This window comes from Leuciscus leuciscus (assembly GCF_965113295.1).
Source record: "Leuciscus leuciscus genome assembly, chromosome: 2".
Lineage (NCBI taxonomy): Eukaryota > Metazoa > Chordata > Actinopteri > Cypriniformes > Leuciscidae > Leuciscus > Leuciscus leuciscus.
In genome coordinates, this window is record NC_138726.1 from 9524540 (window position 1) to 9541640 (window position 17101).

General features: G+C 36.0%; 1 long non-coding RNA gene across 1 annotated transcript; it reads left to right on the forward strand.

The window, feature by feature from the left end:
* The first annotated feature begins 10835 nt into the window (after window positions 1-10835).
* On the forward strand, window positions 10836-16763 carry LOC309492739. Its single transcript, XR_014203681.1, has 3 exons — window positions 10836-10915; window positions 15639-15765; window positions 16652-16763. It is a non-coding gene; the product is annotated as an uncharacterized lncRNA (long non-coding RNA).
* Window positions 16764-17101: the final 338 nt, after the last annotated feature.

Sequence of the window (17101 nt, forward strand, 5' to 3'; positions counted from 1 at the left end):
TTATTTCAAAATTAAGGATAATTTTTTGGCTTCAGTATCTCGCGGAAAAGAGATTTCCCCTAGCGTAAGATATTACGCAGTACGAGAGTACCTCTCGTAAGAGAACCAGCAGTGTTGGGGGTCCTCCGGGAGCAGGGTTGAAAAACACTGCACTAGAACATGGGAACAAGTAAAAGGGAAGTACAAGAATATTCTTCAAAATGGTAATCTTTTCTACTTCTACTGTTCTTTGTCTCTTTTACAAAAGAAAAGCACCGTTAAATGTGTTTGTCTGTTTATAACAGCAACCAAGAAAAAGGCTGAGCTGAAAAAAAACAAACAGGTGGTGGTCCTGCTCCCTCACATTATACCACATTATACCCCAGCAGTAGAGCTGGCCCTGGGGTTAAATGTGAACCGACCCATTGTGGAGGGCATCCCTGGGGGCAGCTCTTCCTCAGACCAACAGCCAGGAACCAGTAGCAGCAACACCTTCATTACTGGTAAATGAGCTTTAAATGAGCTTGCTACACTGTAAAATATATCTTTTTTTTTTTGCCGCATTAAATTAAGTTGGCCTATATAATCCAAATGGCTGGTACAGTAATTTCAGCTGTTAAATATTGAGTAGTGATCAATTGCTTTGACTTGTGAAGGTGAAAACTGCTGAACTTAATGTAAGAATATTTTGCCATGAGTTACTGATCACATTTGTTCATATAGTGTAGTTCATTGTAATGCCATTGTGTTTCCTCTTTTGTGCAGTTTTACATAATACACCAACACTTGTACCTGTTCCCAAGAAAGTAGTGGCTGAAATATGTGCAGTAAGTGGACTTTTTCTAACTTTACATCAAAAGGGAAGAAAGTGCAACACTTTGTAATGCCCATTTGTTTCCATTGCACAGGACAGTGAAGAAACCCTCTCAGATGACTGTCCTTTGGAGGAAGTACTTGTAAGTGCATAAATAACTTTACTTCATTTATAGTAACTTGTGTACATATTATTTCTGACTGCAATATGAGTTGCAGGAGGAAAGGCCTACTGCACAAAGTGATACAGAGGTGGGCAGTGTAGTAACCTACTTGTACTTTTTATTTTTGTTGCATGAGGCTTGTGTTGACAGTTCTTTTTTATTTTTTTTTATTCTTTTTATCCAAACATGGCACAGGGTGATATCCGTATATAAACGGAATCTACAACAGAAAATTTAGTATTTTGACCTGAAAAAACAGAAAAATGAAGGGGAGAAATAGAACTTGACACCTTAAAGAAGAAAAAACTGGCACTAGAGATTGAGTTGCTTCAAAAGGAACTTCAGAGTAAGTGCTAAATACACTATTTCACACAGAGTACTATTGCTGACTTTGGATAACAATATATCTTATTGCAGGCAAAAGATGACCATCATTGGCTTTTCTTGACAAAGAATAATTGAAATAAAACTCAAGGAACTAAGCATGTTGTCTTGTCTTCTATTCATTTAATGAAGGTTTTTGTGTTGAAAAAAAAAAAAAAAAAATGGTGTTCCACAATTCTGTCCCGTGCAGCTCTGCCACTAGGTTGGTCCAAGTGCACTGGCTGGAGGTCATCATCAGGCTGCACCTCCACCACAGGGGTCCTCTCCTTTCTGATGGTGGCACTATTGTGGAGTATGGCACATGCAACAATAATGTCACAGGCCCTGTCAGGTGCAACCCTCAGACACTGAAATCTTTCCTTTAGTTGCCCAAAGGTCATTTCAATGCGTGCCCTTGTCCTGGCTAGAGCTGCATTGAAACGGGTTTGTGGTCCGGGGTTTGGGTCAGGGAATGGCGTCATGAAATAGTGCCTGCAGGTATAGCCCCTGTCACCAAGCAGGATCCCGTCGTAAGCACCTGGAAAAATGCAGTTTTGTTAGGCTCAGAATAAATGTATGTAATACAGTGAGCTTGATATTAAATATTTCCTTACCACGTTCAAATAATGTGCATAAATGTGACTCTCTGAAAATCCTGGAGTCATGCACAGAACCAGGCCATTTTGCTTCCACATTTGTGATGTAGGACATGGAGTCACACACCATCTAAGATATTTTTAATCAGTCAACTGCATACTTTTTGATTACATTACTTTTTGTATTATTTGATATATTCTGGACTCGCTTCTCCAAGGTAAATGGTGAATTGTTTGATGTCAGGCTGCATGCTCAGAAAGCGGCAGTGGATTGTGCAGCGTGAGACCACCTTCAGCGACAGGTTCTTGTCGTAAAAACGGACAAGACATGGCTGCGAAAGACTTCCCGTATCACCTCCGCTTATAAAGCCGGGATCTAATCCTGTTAACATGAAATAAGCCTGCTCCCGAGCAGGTTTAAGCTTGGGCACCTGTTGCTATGACAGCAAGTCCAGGATGAGCGTCGAAGAACCAAACAATCCAAGATCATGCCAAATCTCCAACAATCAAATCCAGCTAACTGAGTTAGCGACGTACGAAGAACGGGCCCCTGGGGCCTGTTTCAGAAAGGAGGTTCAACTGAGTTGACTTACCCTGAGATGGGAAACTCTTGAGTTTTCGGTTACAGAACAGCGGAAATTAGTTAGTTCAATCAACTCTGAGTTGACTGACTCTGAGTTAAGCGCGTGCACCACCACTATAAAAAGCCATTATCAATGGAGTGCAGATATTATGAGTCACCATGGTAACAGCGCCAGACAAAAAGAGGTCTGCATATTTCTCACCAGCTTCTGCAAGCGTAAGAAGACATATTATTATTTTTTAAATATCGGCTGCAGCAGCGAAGGACAACTAGAGTTAGCTAGGGAGAAAATAGTTGCTCGAGTCAATGCGTATGTTTACATTTTAATTAGTTATACAGTGTTGGGTGTAATTAATTACCAAGTCATCTAAATACTGTCATTTAATTAAAGGGATTACTCTTAATTCTTCTGTAATTTGAAGTAAAATCTGATGTAATTGCATTAGACTATAGAACAATTCTGTATATTTAACATACATTTTTAAAAGGTATATTTTTTATGTAACCTTCTCCCTCTACACACTTTGGTCAATTCAAGAATAATCCATGCAATTGTATATTGTTTATTTGAAAGCATTAAAAGTGCAGTTTCTTGTCTCTCCTTGTATTGTTCAAGTGGTTGAGGTTGATATGGGATTTATTAATAAGTAGACCAATACTTTCTAAAGATAGTCATTATTACATGAATCTACAGTAATTACACGGTTGAAGATGTCATTTGTAGTTAGTAATTAATAACTATTTTAGAGTAACTTACCCAACTGTTATAATATCAGAGGTGAAACTGGAAGAACAGTATGTTATTCAACCTAATTTTAATTTTCATGGGTGCAATCCTGCAGGTATTAAAAGAACATGGCAGCAGCTGAAAATTAAATATAAGAACATAATTCAATCAGGTAAGGTTTGAGCATATCATGGGTGTAGGCTACCTGAATTTACAAATATTTGACATATTAAATAACTAAATAGCATCCCAGTGTCTAGCAGTGCAGCAGCATTTTTGGCTGGGGGAATTCCTGGAGGGACTTCAGAGCCAGTCACTCCCGAAGATCCAAGGGCCTTCATAAAATGTAAGAGGTTTACATATGTGTTATTTCTTATATAGGCTATTTTTGATATTTCCATTTATTTTACTTTGGGTTGGGTTTTTTGTTGGTCCCAACAGATTCCGATGGTAATATCTGTCTTTTGGAGCCTCCTGTCCCAACAAAACCTGCAGGCAGTTGTAAGTAGCCTACTCAATACACCAGAAATTATGACAAATAGTGTTATAAAGTGTACTCATCTTCACAGGACGATGGGGATAATGTTATGTGTCACATCAAACAATCTACACATTCAGATTTTTTCACATTTTTATGTGGAGTAGAATCTAAGTTTAAAGCTACGTATAAATGGGTAGTCTTATCTCTCCCCCCGCCCCCAAAGTGGAAGAACAGCAGGAGGACGGTCCATCAACTTCTGTTGCACAGATGAACAGAGTTCAGTGATTTTCAGTAAATGCCACAGTTTAATTCTGTAGAATTTGTTTAGAACTACATTATGTAACTCTAATCTACTACTGTATATTCAGTTGCCAGTTAAGGAGTTAATAGACTTCCTCTTATTTAAAAAATTGAAAAAAAAAAAAAAACAGTAAAAATAGCAATATTGTATTTATTAATTAAAGATTAATTTTATTAATAAAAATGTACTGAAAGAATGAATGAGGTGTTTGAACACCACTTCCTCTTTAAAAAAGGGGAGGAGACCGAAAGAAACTCTGGGTTTACCGAAGAAAACCTGCTCCCGGCCAGGTTAGGTTCACAGAGTAAGTTACCATGGTAACTGACTCTGAGTATAAGTTACCTCTCTTTCAGAAACGGGCTTGACTTACTCTGCTTTCTCAGGTTTAACATACCTCCCATTCTGAAACAGAAAACCCAGAGTTTCCCTCATTTCAGGGTTAACATACTCTGAGTTTTCACTTAACCTCCTTTCTGAAACAGGCGCCCCTGGTCTTTTCACGATCGGATAGCTATCCGATCTGAGAAAACGCATGAAGTGGCCAGGTGTAAACAGCCCCAGAAATCATTCTAATATTCTGATTTATTACTGTTGGAAACAGTTCTGCTGCCTAATATATTTGATGAATAAAAGGTTAAAAAGAACTGCATTTATTAAAAAATATATATAATTTCTAATAATATAAATCTTCTTTACTATCACTTTTTTAAAATCAATTTAACACATCCTTGCTGAATAAAAGTATTGATTTATTTAAAAAAAATAATAAAAAAATACTGACCTCAAATTACTGACCAGTAGTGTATATTGTTGTTACAAAAGATTTCTATTTTTTAAAAAATTGCTTTTTTTTAATTATTTTTTTATTTTTTTACTTTTTATTCATCAAAGTATCCTAAAAAAAGTATCACAGGTTATGAAAACATATTAAGCAGCAGAACTGTTTCCAACTTTGATAATGAATCATCATATTAGAATTATTTCTAAAGGATCATGTGATAGACTGGAGTAATGATCCTGAAAATTCAGCTTTGCATCACAGAAATAAATGATCATTTAAACCAATTATTTTAAATTGTAAAAATATATCACAATATTACTTTTTTTTCTGTATTTTTGATCAAATAAATGCAGGCTTGATGAGCAGAGGAAACTTCTTTCAAAAACATTAAAAATACTAATACTTATACTTGCCCTGTAATACATGTATTCTTTGTTTTAGATGTTATTAACTTAAATTCTTATGAATAATAAAAATGTTGTAATGTCTATTTGTTATTTATGGCCTGTACGCCTCATTATTGATCTGAGCTTCTACATCTTGAATTCGAATAACATTCGATAAAACATAATTGCTGGATTATTTTGACTATAATAAATTAGCAGATGAAACATAGTAGGCCTATACACTGTTTATCACAGATTACTTTGGACCAAAGTTACCATATTATAATTAATTATTATATAGTTCTATTCATTCATTTTATTTAAATTAGCACTGGTTAAAATGTATAAAGCATGAACAAGATATGAAACAATATTTATTAATAATACACAGTTTAAATATCACAAATATCAAATTGTATTTTCATTTGCGTCCTATGCTGGCTAATTACGACGTTTAACCTGTTATCATAATGAAATTCATGCATTTATTTATTTGTCATTTAAACTGATGCAAACAGGGAAAGAGAGTAGAAAACACTTATTATCCTGTCGCCCCCTCTAGTGGACAGCATTAAGTATTACGGCCTTCATTGCTCAGATAACTCAAGTCGATGGATTTTTTGGGAAAGTCTGACCAGTTAGAAGCAAGTTAGACCAGTCTGAGGGTCTGAGCTGAGTTTGGTGAAGCATCAAAGTTCTAGGCGGAGTCAATTTCTCATAATAATAATAATAACAATTAATCCCAAACCTGGTAATTTTGTCAGTATTTAATTTACGTTCACTGATTCTGGCTTCTCTCTTTTCTGTCTCTTTCTTTTCATGTGAACTGAGTAGGCTACACATGCTTAAATTCAAAAAATATAAACTTTATTTCTATTCAAAATTATTTATAGCCCATAGGCTATATGTCACACACGCCTACCTGCCTTTTGATGTAAATAAAAGACTAGAGTGGTAAATGTTACGGACATATTATCATGGTACAGTTCAGCCTATTATTGATTTTTATTTCCACTTCCCTTTTATCCAAAGAGACGGAACTATTTGCACTGTATTTATCAATGGGAAATATGCTAATATAATCTGTCATATACTGTGGCTCACATTAATGGGGTTGCTTGCAAGTCGCAGCAGCACGAATTACGTGACCAGCAACATATTTCTAAAAATCAAATAGTGTGTGTAGTTAACAGCGAGTGGTGGTTTCAGACATTATTTCATTAAAGGGCATTTGTCAGTGCCGCACTCGTAGCCTACTGACTCTTATTCTGCCTGACAGAAAGAAAAGCTCACAGCTTACTGAAGGCGGAGCGGTTTGACCAATCAGATGAAAGGGGCGTTTCAGCGCCGCCCACGTGTGCAAATGAAATATCGAACCCATAAACGAAAAATGAAAAATCTAGCCAAAATCTAGCCAAAAAAACGAATAAACGAGCTGGTTTTCATTTCTCCTTATTCCATTCTAAACAGGAAATGAAATGATCAAAAAGTGCACGGACCCTATGACTTAGCAGGACGGTGTAATAAGTTTATATACACTAGATGTCGCCTTGGCTACGGCAGTTTGGAATATTCTGGGCTCATCTGATTTTTTTGTACATAGCATAACCTACTTTGTTATGATTTTAGTATCATAATGATTAATAAATGCACGCACAATTATCATGAACTTGATTTGAACAAATGCCTATCAACTTGTGTGTGCAAAATTCAGAATTAAATGAATGTGCAGCAATTTGTACAAATAGAGAGGCTGTAGGCCTATACTGTTGTAGCCATTAAATAAGCGCATTTATTTTCATATTTGTTAAAATGTTATAATGTTATTTTTTTCCCCATGTATGTTGATTTATGAAAAGTGAACAGCACGAGTAAGATAGGATGCACAATATATCGAGAGACATGGAGCGGATCAGACATGATTTTGACCACTTCATTAAGTTTTGTTTTGTAGAAAGGCTTTCTTTAAAGTGAATTTCGTTTTGTATAAATTGTATCTTAATTTTAATAAATTTTAATAAATAAGATTTAATAAATAATAATAAAAAAATGATAATCTTGCATTGCACGTTAACTGGAGCGCATCTCATCCTAACTTAACGAAACTCATTGTATGCCTCACACACAGACATGAGAAATACATCAAATACACAAAGCTTGAAATGTCTTTAAACGAAATAATTCCAAACGAAAAGAAAAAGGCTACTCTCTGATTATGTAATCCATTATGTGCATTTCTCTCTATAGGCGCGTTCACTATACGGCGATCGTCAACTTCATCTTTGCAGCCGAGTCGACACTGTCAGAAAACACTAGATTATTAATAAAAATCAATGCACGCGTCACCGGATTTACAAATGCACATCTTGCTTGTTGCCCCCACACATATTATGTCGAAATAACGAGATATTATGTTGAAATAACATTATTAATAATAATACATATTTTATAATATTTGATTGAATGCTGAATGTTGCGCTTGTTCAGTTAATAAAATGAAAACTTTAATTGTGATCATTAAAATAATTGAATATTAAATATTTAGTGGCCAAGTTTTGGTAATTTATTTCTTTATATATATGTAAGGCATTCGTTCCAATCAACTGCCGCAGTCTAGTGTATATATCTATGACTTGGCACTTCTGGGTAAAGATGCGATCAGTCAAATGAAATCCAATAAACGTATAAATAAATATTCCAAATGAAAAACCGATGGGAAATGTGGTCCAATTTTCTAATACTATTATTTGATGACAACAATACATTTGTAAAAGAAAATCCAGCCATTTGTGTTTTTTTGTTTCTTTTTTTTAAAGAAAAAAACCAAGCTGCACCCTTTTTTAAATGTCATCTTTCATTCCGAAAGAGAATAATGAACAGATTGTAAATATTTGAAATGATTGAATGATTTGATTGTGTCATTATGATGAAGAAACAAGGCAAAAAAGTGCAAAAAAACCATTTGTGGAAGGCATCCGATGAGTGTCAACCCGGCCAGATCAGCAAGTGCATCAAGGCAACCACGATTAGCCGGTGCACCAGCCAGCAAAGTGATTCAATGGTTCATAGGTGTAGCTCGCAGCCTCATCGCCCTACCCTCCACATCCTAAAGAGTGTACAGGCAGTTATTTATATAGGGCAGATAGGAGCTATGTTTCTCTTCGACGGTAACTGTAAATTGAATTCAAGCTGCGATTTTTGAAGTTGGATATACTCGCGCGGGCAAATACAGATGTGTTAAACACGATAAGAACACAAATTCTACCTTTATTCGTTAATACAGTCGGTATTTCCCACAATGATTCTGCTTTGCTATTGGCCCACGTCACGATCAGTAAGCGCTGCTATTGGCGGTCACGATTATTAAGTATGAAAATGAAAATTCTGTCAGTAATTCCTCACCCTCATGTTGTTCCAACCCCTTCGTTCATCTTCGGAACACAAATGAAGATATTTTTGATTAAATGACTAAATTGGACTATATTAACGATGTGTTTAATGAACTTTTCTGGGCCAGCAAGTTTCAAACCCTTAGAAGCCTGAAGAAGTCTCGTTCCGAACACACAGTGGTGGACAGTAACGAAGTAAATGTAATTCGTTACTGTACTTAAGTAGCTTTTTTGCGTATCTGTACTTTACTGAAGTATTTAAATTTGGGAAGACTTTTACTTTAACTCCACTACATTTCATAGTCAAATATCTTACTTTTTACTCTACTACATTTTCAAAATCAGTCGTTCCTTTTTTTTTATGAGTGGATAAAAACTTAACTGGTCAAACGAGCCACCTATCACAGTAGCCTACAACGTGCGCGCTTTGTTTTGAACTTGCCTTGGTGGTATCTACTAAGCGCGAACCAGAGCCGTTAAATATGAGAGTTGCGACCATAGACAGTATATAAGAGGTTGCGACACACACGGCTTGTTCGACTTGAACCGGCGCTGCACAGACCGATCAGTTTATGACATCAAAGTATAGAGCGAAATCGCGAGAGCGATTGAAAAGCATACAGAGCCGTCTACTCTCTAATCGCTCTTGCATTATTTGAATGTCATTCACCGATTGGTCTGTGCAGTGTGCCGTTTCAAGTCGAACAAGACTACTGTGATCTACTACTGTACAAGAACTGCTACTGTACAAGATCTACTATTCTTGTACTGTACAAGATCTACTATTCTTGTACTGTACAAGATCTACTATTCTTGTACTGTACAAGATCTACTATTCTTGTACTGTACAAGATCTACTACTGTACAAGAACTGACAAAATGTAAAATGTACCTTGAATGCAATGTAAGTCGCTTTGGATAAAAGCGTCTGCCAAATGCATAAATGTAAATGATCTCACCGCCGCGCGGTCACGTGATTCGTGTAGCTCTCAATAGTTCCAAACAATTTGTGTTGCCAATGATTTTAAGCGGGGCAGAGAGCAGCAGCTACTATTGCAGCAATTATCGGTAAATACTGACGCATAATGAACATTGCTTATTACCTTGACACTAAAATTACTTGCATATAATAGCTTTTTTTTTTTCTGAGGAGTAGCAGAAACACTGCATTAATACTTTTTGGTGTTGAATTTTGTAGGGAAATTGGCTGCTCCCATAATGTAGTGTGTATATATTCAATGGCATTGTGCAGGTTTATGTGAATGTATCATAACATTAGGATGTTTATAATTATGACCATAGATGCTTGTGAAAAATATGTACAGTAAATACTGTAAATGTATAATACCTTATGGGATCAGTCCCCTTCCGTCCAAAATTAAACACACAAAAAATGTATTCAATTCAAATATATATATATATATAGACTAATTAATGTCATTTTATTAATAGATTGATGTGCCAAGAGTGACAGAGTCTTCACGTAGACTGAGTTAAGCTAGAGTCTTGTGACAAAAATTATAATAGGACATTATAGCAATAAAAAAATCATAGTACTTGGATACTTAAGTACATTTGAAGGCAAATACTTTTGTACTTTTACTCAAGTGAATGTTTAAAGGCAGCACTTCTACTTTTACTTGAGTCATATTTTACCTTGAGTATCTTTACTTTAACTCAAGTACATGGTATGTGTACTTCGTCCACCACTGCGAACACATCGCGATATTTGGCATCAGTTGACGTGTGTCAGATGTTGGTAAGTAAGTAGTAAATACGCTGTCCGAATAATGTGTGATATATAATGTATTTTCTGTTTGTCGATATTAATCAGATTAGCTCACGTTCAGTCACGGCATTATATCTGTCATCTCCACTGAGGCTTTGCGTTTTATTGCTTTCTAATTCAAAACAGGGTGATTAAGTTACACTGCCTGTCACATGACGTGAGCATAGGCCTAAAGACCTTAAATCAGTTCATCATATTCATATCAGATTAAAAGTAGTACAATTAGTTCCAAAGTTGTATTTGTAGTAGAAGCACAGTACAAACAACACTTACCATGCTTTTACCACATTAACATTAGTTTTACTGTGGTAAGTGTAGTAAAAAGACAGTAATCACAAAACTTACCATGCTTTTACCACACTATTGGTAGTTTTAATGTGATACTTATTGTAAATGCACATTAACCACAACGCTTACCATGCTTTTACCACAGGAATGATGTAAAACAACATAATGATATTTTATTTTCTCTTTTTTCAGCTGAAAAGACCTTTCGGACTATTATTGTTTGAGGACAAGTAAACGGAGGAGACAGACAGCTGCAAAGGCAAATATTCGCAATGGTATATACATGTGTTGGTTCGAACCCTAAATCAAACATTTTATCAAGCATTTGTTGTTTCTTAAACCTTTTCTCGCAAAACCCATAGCCCAATCAGTACGAAGATAGTCTGAAAGTCTTAATAATTCACAAGATTTAACAAGTTGTCAAATTCGTATACGATACTCGTACATATTTGTATACTCGTACACACACTGTCAGAAAGTTGATATTAATTGCATTGTATTGATTACAATTAGTGATGCACCGATGTGAAAATTGAGGCCGATACCGATAACCGATATTAATATTGCTGTTATGGCCGATACCGATATTTGCCGATGTCGATATCTCTGTATAGAAAACAAATTTGAATGATTATCAAATAAAGAGCTATTTTCCAAAACACTTTTTTTTTACTTTAGAAATGACTGATATTGGGCACCTTTACCTGTGTGCAAAATATGTCACATACGACACACATGCATTATACTGCATTGCATATACAGTAATGTGTGCTGGTCAACTTGTCTAAAATTAAGAAACCCTTAGAAAACAGTAAAAAAAAACACACAAAAAACAGGAACATTGTGTAAAATTAAGATAGGCTACTTTATTTATTATTCCAATATCCAAATATCGAGGGCTTGGAACCAGAGGGGCGTAAGTGGCATTTGACAAACTTTACAGGAGAGCCAAAACAAAATTTTGACCACACTTCAATCAACTGTATTTATTAACCTTCAACCACAACATTGCAACCACATACATACTTATATGAGTAAGTTCTTAAGTGAACATATTATGGAATATTAACACGATGAACATATTCTAAAACCTTGCAAAATCTTGAAAATATGGCAAAAACATCAAATACGCCTTTTTGGCACCAAACATTTCCAATTCTTCTAAAGAAAAATAGGGCGTATCTGCTGATCAATGCAGAAATGATTGGTCAAAACATTGGTTAAAAACACTCTAACTTCATAACTTTTCATTTTATTTAAAATACTGTATACATAGTCATTTCATCATTTCAAACTGTTTAACATTTCATTTCTAACCGTTTAATTTCAATTCTCATTTATGAGTTCACATTCATGTCAAACAGTTTAACATTTAATTTCAAACAGTTTAACATTTAATTTCAAACAGTTTAATTTCTCTTGTTTATTACACATTTCACTTTTTAGTTCACTTTAGTTGAACTAAAAAGTTCACTCACTGCCCACTGTCAGAGTGTTATAGAACTCTGCATAACAGTGAGGAATACTCCCATTGGTGCACAGGGTGAGTAGGTCTTTTTTCTTTAAGGCACTGATCACTGGAGGATTTTCATACAATGAGCTGGGGTGTGTGGTTCTGGTGCCTCTTGTTGCCTGTTGTGCCACCGTCAGTTTTTGGAAGGTTGGGGCGGTGAAATCATACTTGAAGAAGATTGTTTTTGGTTCATCTTTCGTGTAGCGGAACCATTTAATCTTCTGCCAATGAACTGATTGTCCCTCCTCATCTTTTGTTCTGTTTTTGAGTATGTGGTTGGAGAGGGACTTGAAGTCCAGAAAGTCCTTGTGTTCAAGTTCATGTACACTGTATGGGTCGTTCCTTCTTGCCATTCTCACAAGTGTGTAGTAGCCATCAGTAAATAGAAGTATGGGAGTAAATAGAAATGGGAGTAAATAGAAACTTTTCTTCTTGCAGTTTCCACTGCAGCATGCACACTATCACACTCCATGTCTAGTAGCCATCCATGATGGCTACTACACACTTGTGAGAATGGAAAGAAAGAACGACCCATAGTGTACATGAACTTGGACACAAGGACTTTCTGTACTTCAAGTCCCTCTCCAACCACATACTCAAAAACAGAACAAAAGATGAGGAGGGACAATCAGTTCATTGGCAGAAGATTAAATGGTTCCGCTACACGAAAGATGAACCAAAAACAATCTTCTTCAAGTATGATTTCACCGCCCCAACCTTCCGAAAACTGACGGTGGCACAACAGGCAACAAGAGGCACCAGAACCACACACCCCAGCTCATTGTATGAAAATCCTCCAGTGATCAGTGCCTTAAAGAAAAAAGACCTACTCACCCTGTGCACCAATGGGAGTATTCCTCACTGTTATGCAGAGTTCTATAACACTCTGACAGTGGGCAGTGAGTGAACTTTTTAGTTCAACTAAAGTGAACTAAAAAGTGAAATGTGTAATAAACAAGAGAAATTAAACTGTGTGAACTTAAATGTTAAACTGTTTGACATGAATGTGAACTCATAAATGAGAATTGAAATTAAACGGTTAGAAATGAAATGTTAAACAGTTTGAAATGATGAAATTAAATGACTATGTATACAGTATTTTAAATAAAATGAAAAGTTATGAAGTTAGAGTGTTTTTAACCAATGTTTTGACCAATCATTTCTGCATTGATCAGCAGATACGCCCTATTTTTCTTTAGAGGAATTGGAAATGTTTGGTGCCAAAAAGGCGTATTTGATGTTTTTGCTTATATTTTCAAGATTTTGCAAGGTTTTAGAATATGTTCATCGTGTTAATATTCCATAATATGTTCACTTAAGAACTTACTCATATAAGTATGTATGTGGTTGCAATGTTGTGGTTGAAGATTAATAAATACAGTTGATTGAAGCGTGGTCAAAATTTTGTTTTGGCTCTCCTGTAAAGTTTGTCAAATGCCACTTGCGCCCTTCTGGCTCCAAACAATGTGTAGGCCATACATGTATTTTTTAGAGCCAGAAGGGCGTAAGTGGACATACGCCCCTCTGGCTCCAAACAATGCTCAAACTTTTGTGTTAGGTCTTTGTTGTTTTGTTGCTTTATTCAATACAAGTTGATTTCTGATGCGTCTTTTTGGCACAACTAGATAGAGCTCATCAAGACCTTTAATTTGATATATAGAACTCATTTTCGCCCAAAATGCCACTTACGCCCCTCTGGTTCCAAGCCCTCGATATGATACTAAAAAATACCACAGGGAAAAGGGCTTCTATTTGTGACGTGCTGTCTTTGCGTTTGAACATTGCACATTTTAAACAGGACACTCATTAACTGAATAAATGTTAGCCAATACAAACATATTTATAGAAAACAGTTGACAATGAATAGACAGGAGTCCAATAATAGCATAACGAATCATTCTTAAAATAATAACAAGTAGCCTAGGCTATAAGACCAATCCGACATGGGCTGTGTTAACAGTAAAACGTCCGTCATTTAACGAATTTTAAAAACACGGATGGATAATACAAAATACTTTCTGATATTTTGACAGAAAAAAAACAAGCAAGAACAAAATTTAAACTTAGCCCGTCAATTTTTCATTTTACAATTATCTTCTCTCTCTGTGTGTGCACGCGTCCGTGTTTGTGAGAGAGAGAGCTCGCGCAGCACTGATACAACGGTAGCCTACTTTTTAATCCACAAGTAACGAACGCGCTAGTTTTCATACAAAATAAATATGTAACATAATTAGGTAGGCTACTTTAGTTATTATTAATACAATAACGTAACACATGAAGGCTATACGTTTCTCAACACTGAGAATGAATCAATAAACGCCTGTTTCTCCACTCGCGCTTATCAGTAATCCACAAATCACACGTGCTGTCACTTTTGAGAAAAATCTCATTCGAACGGGTATCAAATATCAAGCAATATATTCAAAATCTACGAGTCAAAAAACGATCAGTCAAAAATGTGTCATGAAGAGGAAAAAAACATAAGTCGCACTGGACTGCGTTAACAATGTTACGGACGGGACAGTTGACGTGAGCGCTCTGAAAGCGCCACTAAGACTGCTTTAAAACTTTCACAGAGACCTCAAACAGAAAGCACAAAAAGCCTGTCTTTAAATTTAATTTAGTTTTGTATTAATTGTATCTTAATTTTGATAAATGTTTCATCAACCAATTGCCTGGATTGAATTAAATAAGAAGTAAATATAGTAGAAAATATTTAATCAGGACACGGAGGCGAGGGCGCGTGAACCTGGAGTGCGTCTCATCAATGAACCGAAATCTACCTGCCTCACAGACCGGAGACATATATAGAAAGCTTGAAATGTCTATTTTTAAACAGAACAATTCAAAACGAAAGAAAACAGACTGTTCTCTGCTTATGTCATCTGTATGAAATGTGTATTTATCTCAGGCACATTCACTACTGCTAAGATCGAGTCAGCATCGTCAACTTCATCTTCAACTTCACACGTCGAATGTCGGCCTGTTCACATCGGCCATATTTTGACATCGGAATGATACCGATGTGTAAAAAAATGACCATATCGGCCGATATTATATCGGCGGCCGATATATCGTGCACCACTAATTACAATTATTACAAATTGGTCCCCGTCTGTTTATGTTCCAGTGATACATGACGTCTCTCCACACCTCATAACCTACCTCTGTTTGCAGGGGTGGAAAAGCTTATCTTACTTGTCACATGACATCAGCTACTCGATTATTTTGTCATAATCAGACCAGTTACACTGCTGATAACTGTCCCGTTTGCAAGTAAATCATTTTCACATGATTATTGCTTGCTATTAAAGACGTACTTTTATTCATAGAAATGCCCCCACATATCAGTGAACTTATAATATAAAAATGCTTTTAAAATTGAATTATTCAACACTCTTTACAGAAAAAAATATCCTACAGTTATACATAAACTGACTATTTGCAAGTAATGTATTAAAATTACCTTCCTTTCCGTCTTGCAGGATTACTTGGTCCTTTTTTTTTTTTTAAAGCTCTACAATATCAAACTCAACAGCTCTTTTAAGAGCCAACCCTCACAAGAGCTACTAGTGAGTCGCAGCGAATCTTGCCGGGATCAGCCCTTCCCAGGTAAAGTTTCTAGAATATTGAAATCGGTATTTACTCATCAAATGCTCTCTCCTGAATCGCCGCCGCTAGAGTTCTTACGAGATCAAGAAAATATGATCATATAACAGCGATTTTATCATCACTGCATTGGTTACCTATAAAGTTCCGTATTAATTATAAGGTATTGCTACTGACTTATAAAGCTCTAAACGGCTTAGCTCCAGTCTATTTAACGGATCTTCTATCGCCCCTATAATCCATCGCGCTCTTTAAGATCACTAAATTCAAGGCTTTTGGTCATACCTAGGATATCCAGAACCACCAAAGGAGGGAGAGCATTTTCACATTTGGCTCCAAAACTCTGGAATAGTCTTCCTGATACTGTTCGTTGCTCAGACTCGCTCTCCCAGTTTAAAACTAGATTAAAGTCGCATCTCTTCAGCCAGGCATTCATATAATCCTACAGTTCAAACTACAATCCGGCCTGTAGCTCATAAATGCCAGAGGAGAACTGGCCCCCGACTGAGCCTGGGTTCTCCCAAGGTTTTTTTTCTCCATTAGGTCACCTGATGGAGTTTTAGGACACCATTAGGTCACTTGATGGAGTTTTTCGGTTCCTTGCCACTGTTGCCTTTGGCTTGCTCAGTTGGGGATATTTTGGGGATATTTAATTTAATTTTATCAATCAATAAATTCCTCTTGAAACAAACATTGTTGTATTATTTTAATTGAATACTGTGAAGCTGCTTAGATACAATCTGTATTGTGAAAAGCGCTTTACAAATAAACTTGACTTGACTTGACTTGAATCGTATGGTAAATTAACTTATTTATAACTGTCTTAATTTATGTTTCAAGAACAATAGTAATTGCACATAGAGTAAGTCGAGACTTTCTTGTTTTACAGCAGAGAAGGAAGACCAGTCCTTATATCAACGCAAGCTAATCGAATAAGTCCTTTGTTTCGGGTGAGGAAGGAACATCTGGTGCCCAAAGAAGACAGAAAGCTGCGCGAGTCCATTGGTATGTCTTGTATTGAAACAATGCTGTAATATGTAGTACATAATTTGATGTTGACAATTTTACATTGTACAGGTTATCACTTGGTTTTTGACCAAGTGAAGCTCTTGAAACAAGTGACAGGAGAGTATGTAACTTGTCTGGAAAGTATCAGAGTCGCATTTGGCACGCGTGCCTTAGGTTGCCGACCCCTGGTCTAGCCTATAGTCTATGGTACCAATCACGTTAGTGAAGCCTGAGTAACATATACTGTAATCGGCATGGTCATGAATGTATGATCTTCATAAAAAATTATGATAGCCTAAAAAAAAACTGCTTAAAAAAAAAACTGCTTTAC